General features: G+C 49.4%; 1 pseudogene; it reads right to left on the bottom strand.

The window, feature by feature from the left end:
- Nucleotides 1-16: 16 nt before the first annotated feature.
- On the bottom strand, nucleotides 17-3,031 carry LOC112451178 (annotated as a pseudogene).
- Nucleotides 3,032-5,863: the final 2,832 nt, after the last annotated feature.

A 5,863-nucleotide genomic window follows, 5' to 3' on the forward strand; every position in this document is an offset into this window, starting at 1 on the left:
CGCGCGTCTTGTATCGCTACAAGACGACGGCACGGGGGGTCCGGTTGACCCCCGCCGCCACCGCCACCAACACCTTTGTCCTCCGTCGTCGGAAGGAAGGATGGACGGGGTCGATTCGACCGCACTTTGCGTACCGAGGGACGGAGAGGGGCCCGACGGGGAAGAGAGAAACCGTGGAGTCGGAAAACAACACGTAGACGACGATGAAAAACGTGAATTTCATATCGTACTTGGGGTATTTTTCTTTTTTTTTAATTTGGGGTTTTTTCTCGTCTTTCTTTCAATCGGAAAAAGTTTGCATAAACATACGCAGATGACGATGAAAGGGGAAAGAAAAGAAAAAAAAAGAAAAAACAAGGCTTTATTACTCGGGATATTTGTATTTATTTATTTACCCCCCCCCCCTCTCTCTTATTTTTTTTGTTGTTTTTTTTTTTATTTGTTAATTATAAACGTTTGTATAAACACACGTGATCTAATCGATGGATAGTTGTTTGTTTTCGTGGAATGATGATGATGATGATGATAATCCCTAAACTTAAAAAGAAATAAATAACTAGATACATAAAATGTGTTTGTGTTTGTGTTTTTTTTGTTTGTTTTTCTTTTTCATTCACCCAGTGTCAAAGCGGTCACACATGAAGATTGTTTCCTGTGGGTTTTTTTTTTTTGTTTAATTTTAATATTTAAAAACAATTCATTACATAAAAATTACATAATTACATAAAAACAAAACACGTGAACACACACGCACAAAACATTCAAAACGATTAATATACAATCGTACATACACATGGCAAGCGCATAACAGAAACCGAACCGCGGTGGTCAAAAGTAAATAAATAATAAGTTAAATAGTAATTACAAAAAAAACAAACAGCAAAAAAAATATACAACAACAACAACAAAAACAACAACAACCACCACGCTACGGTTCGAGCATCAGATCGTCGACTTCTTCTTCTTCTTGTTCTTCTTCTGGCGCGATCGGTCGCGGCGGAGGGGCGCACCGAGCGCAGTACGCAGAAGCGCACTTGCCGCACAACGGCACTCGGCACCCCGAGCACCGGTTTCGCGTCTTGACGTCTCTGCTGCGAGGGCATATCCCGCATCGTTTCCTACCTTCGCGAGGTGGCGGCGGCGGTGGCGGCGGTGGTGGTGGAGCGGCTGCTGCTGCTGCTGCTGCTGCTTCTGCTTCTTCTCCTCTTCCTCCACCTCTTTCTCCTCTTCCTCCACCTCTTCCTCCTCCTCCACCTCTTCCTCCTCCTCCTCCTCCTCCTCCTCTCTTTCGTACCGCCGTTGCCGATGAGGAGGAGGAAAAAAAAAAGGGTGATTCTCGCACCAGCTCCATGCCGAGTTCCTCCAAGAACACCCGCCGCCTGTTGCGGCTCTGCGACATCCATTCAGGGTGGAGCTCGCGCCAGATCACGTAGGCGTTGTAGGCCGACACGTCAATCATGTTGTAGAACAGGGCCATGGGCTACCGCGAGGTCTTTCGCCTGCAGCTGTAGGTGGCCAGCACCTTGTCCAGGTTGTCGACGCCGCCTATCGTGGCGTTGTAGTGAAGCAGCACCAGGGACTTGCGGTCGGCGCGGTCAAAGCTCACCGCCGTCCCTCTCAGGTGCCGCGGCGCGGTAGTCAGGAGGGTGACGTTTTTGTTGCGCTTGGGCACGTACGATATCAACACGGCCGCGACGGGTTCGGAGGCGAACGCGAATCGCGACGAGTGCGCCTCTCTGCCTTTGGTCTCGAGCAGCTCGCACGGCACGTCGCGTCTGTTGGCCCTGACCGTGCCCAACAGGGTGAGCCGCCTCCTCACTCTCCTCTTCCTTTTCTTCCTCTTCCTCTTCTTCGTCCTCATCCTCATCATCCTCGTCCTCGTCGTCGTCCTCACCCTCCTCCTCCTCCTTGCCCTCCTCCTCCTCGCCCTCCTCCTCGCCCTCGTCGTCTTCGTCGATGTCGTCGTCGTCGCCCCGGCCCCCGCCCCCGTGCATCAGCGCGGCGGCCAGTTCGTACGAGGTGAAAAATTTGTCGGTCGTCACGTTGGTGCCCTGGCGCAGACCGTCCGTCACGTCCATCACCACTCTGGTGGCCAGGTTCTTTTCGGGAGCACCGCCTTTGTCGCGTTTGCCCTCGTACATCTGCATCTTCCACGCGTAGCTGGACCGGGCGTTGCAACACACCCACAACTTGAGTCCGTACTTGGCCGGTTTGCCTGGCATGTACTGTCGGAACGAGCAGCGACCTTCTCGCCTCAAGAAGAAGATGATGATGATGATGATGATGATGATGATAATGGGTGTGTATGCGTGTGCGCGTGCGTGTGCGCGTGCGTGTGCACGCGAAGAAAGAAGAAGAAGATGATGATGATGATGATGAAGAAGAAGAAGACGGGCACAAAATAAACAGAGTGAGCCGTTTTCGTTTTCTCTTCGGTTTTTTTGTTTTTGTTTTTTTTTTGTTTTTTTGTTTAAAAAAGCTACTCTTCACCTTTGAAGGGCACCAGCCGCTCGTCCACGGTGACAACCTCGCCCGGCTCGTACATGAGCGGCAGGCGGCGGGTTCACTCTCGCCACAGCTCTCCGATCGGTGCCAGTTTGTCGCCTCGCCGTCGCCTGACATCCCTGGTGTCGTGGTCGTCGAACCTCATGGTGGCCGAGTACGCGCGGAACGTCTTGAGCGGCATGGTGGCCCTGAACACCCCCCTGCCCGTCTCGGGGTGCCACAGGCTCTCGCACGCCTCGCTCCGCGACCTGTACACGCCCGCCAGCAGCAGCAGACCCACGTACGCTCGAAACTCCGCGCGACCCATGGGTCGCCAGCCCTCGCGGGGTTTGAGGCCGCGGCGGCTAGCCTCCAGGTTCGTCATGGCCGCCACTCGATCTTCGAGGCTCGCGTCGAAGAACAGCGCGAACGTGGCCAACGGCCCCGACGTCTCCGTGACGGCGCGTCTGGCCAGCGGCGTCGGCCCCGGAGGAGGAGGAGGACGAGGACGAGGACGAGGACGACGATGGCGCGACGGCGTTGTCATCGTCGTCGCCGTCGGGTCGGAAGAAACCTCGAAAGGTTGCGCTCGCCACATCACGGATCCTCGTCTCGACGGCATGAGAGGAGGAAGAAGAGGAGGAGGAGGAGGAAGAGGAGGAGGAGGAGGAGGAGAAGGAGGAGGAAGAGGAGAATGAAGAGGTTCTTCATGTTCTTCGTCCGACGGCGACGAGACGGATTCTTTGTCGGAGAAAGGAGGTGGAGGAGACGAAGACGCGTCCTCGTCGTCGTCGACGTCAACGTCGTCTGACCGTTTGTCCTCGCCTGTCTCTTTCTGATCATCGTCGTCATCGTCATCATTATCCGACGACGAAGAAGAAGAAGAAGAAGAAGAAGAAGAAGAAGAAGAAGAAACTTCGAGGAGGCTGCGGCTGTGACGACGTCTGAACACAAACACCAGCAGTTCGGCGGTGGGAGCCGACGTCCACTTGACTCTCCGTTTGGCCATTTATTTTTATTGAATGAAATACCCGAGGTAAATCCGGGATCAAGCGTCGGCGTAAATGATACGAAAAACACCGCGGTGACGTACTCCCACGTACCGTCGCTCGCCTCGCTGCTACTAATACTATTGCTGCTGCTGCTACTGCTATTGCTACTATTGCTACTACTAACAACGAGACGAGGGGAGAGGATAGGACGGAAAGAAAGAAAGACAGAAAGACAGACAGACAGTCAGACAGACAGACAGACAGACAGACAGAAAGAAAGAAAGAAAGAAAGAAAGAAAGAAAGAAAGAAAGAAAGAAAGAACAACCCATACGGGAAACAAAAAAAAAAACGTTTAATTTCGTTCGTCGTTGTGTTTGTGTTTGTGTACTTTCGCATTCATGAACGGCATCTTCGGGTTCCTCGCTCCTCCTCCTCCTCCTCCTCCTCCTCATCATCATCATCATCATCATCCTCTACCGCAACCGCCGTGGTGCGGCGGCGTTGTGGCCACAACACCGGCCTTCTCCTTCTACGACGCGCAGCAGCAACAGCAGCAGCAACAACAACAAGTACTACTACAACAACAACCGCAACCGATTCTCCCTTGCTATGGCTACGCGTCGCAGCCGCCGCTGCCGCCTACTACAACTACAACAACAACATCAACAATAACAACTATTACGCCGAAACCCAACGAGAGACCAGACGCGGCGTGGTGGCCGGGCTTCTTCGACGCGTGGCGGCGGCGGCGGCAGCAGCTCTTCCGAAACAAAGTCGACATGGTGGATTTGAACGAACCCATGGAAGTCGATTGATTCGGTTTTCTTTTTTTTTAATTTATTTATTTATTTTTTTCTATTTACTACCACGCACACACACACGCACACACGCACGCACACACACGCACGCACACGCGCACGCACGCACACGCACACACACAAAAAGGACAGAGACAAAGGACAGAGACAAAAAAAAAAAAAACATCATCAACAATTTGTTTTTGGCGTTTATGTGTGTGGGAGGGAGGGGGTGGGGTCACCCGAGACCCCGAGGACGCCACGTGAGGGTTAATTGGTCGGGTTTAGGTGACCTGGAAGTTTGGTAAGGAGCGCTAGCAAACAACAAACGTTAGCTTGTTACCGGCCACCATAGACATTGTTTACATAGACACTTTTTGGCATTGTGCATGCACATACTTAATGCTAAAGACGATTGTGTTGTAAAGGTTCCCCTTGCAGTAACAGTGTGTGCTCAGTATCTGGACAGAAACTGTTTTCTGTCTTGAACAGAAACTTTGCTGCTAATGTTTCCTCCTACACAATAAAAATATTTCAAGACCCTGGAAATGAAACAGCCATTAATGATACACAGTGAGAAACACAAATGGGTGCCAGTATGAATATCAAGCACTTATTTTCTCTGTGACTGAGATGTTTACTCTTTGAAAATGAGAGGTTGCTGTTGGGTTCTTGAGTTCTTTGAGTTTAATTCGTGTGAGTGTTTCAAAATACATACGGCACAGAAAATAACTGGCTTAATCACCAGTAATCCGAAGTGTGCATGCTGTGAGCTAAGAATATGACTGAAGTCAAAGCTGGTGCCACTCATACACAAACATATTCACAAACTAACAGAAGTGTGTTTTCATTAAGATTATGTGACAGATTCATACACAAATGCACAAATTCCCTTTCAACAAGCAGTGCAGCAGAAAATTAGAAGGAGGAGAAAGAAAAAGTGAGGCAGCATGTGTAAAAAGAGAAATATTCGAAAATGATTGCAAGACTATAATGATTCTCTGCATGATCAATCACATCATTTCTTTAGTCATAAGTGCAAGGTTTACAATGTCTTGGTCAAAAAATGAAAATAAAAAATATTTTTACACCTGAACCTAAAGGTCAGATCTGCAAAATTTACTAAGATCCTGTAGCATAATATATTGCAGATCACAATCAGCTGAATATACTGATGATTGCCTTCCTTTTTCAGGCATATCAACTGTGAACAAACCATGGCAGAAAAGGCTGGCATGCTGCAAGACTCCAAAACTTACTTTTTTTTCTAGCTGTAACCAAATTCCTGCTCAATTGGCCACATCTATGTGTCTTCATTCACCAATTGCTGCACATTACCTCACAGTCGGCTGTTTCCACAGCAGTTTGGTGTATTGTAGCTCTTCCTCCATTACAGGTAGTTTGTTATCTTCCACATGCTGTTCAATGTTGCTAATACTTTGCAGCAACTAGCTATTTATAAAGATGTTGCTCATTGTAACTATTTACATCCTAATGACACTAATAACGACTAATGATGACAATAAGTTTCAGAGCTCAGAATTTTCCGAAGTATGCCTCCCTTCGCTGACTCGCGAAGCAGAAGCTGC

The sequence above is a fragment of the Kryptolebias marmoratus genome, linkage group LG22 (genome assembly GCF_001649575.2).
Source record: "Kryptolebias marmoratus isolate JLee-2015 linkage group LG22, ASM164957v2, whole genome shotgun sequence".
Classification (NCBI taxonomy): Eukaryota; Metazoa; Chordata; class Actinopteri; order Cyprinodontiformes; family Rivulidae; genus Kryptolebias; species Kryptolebias marmoratus.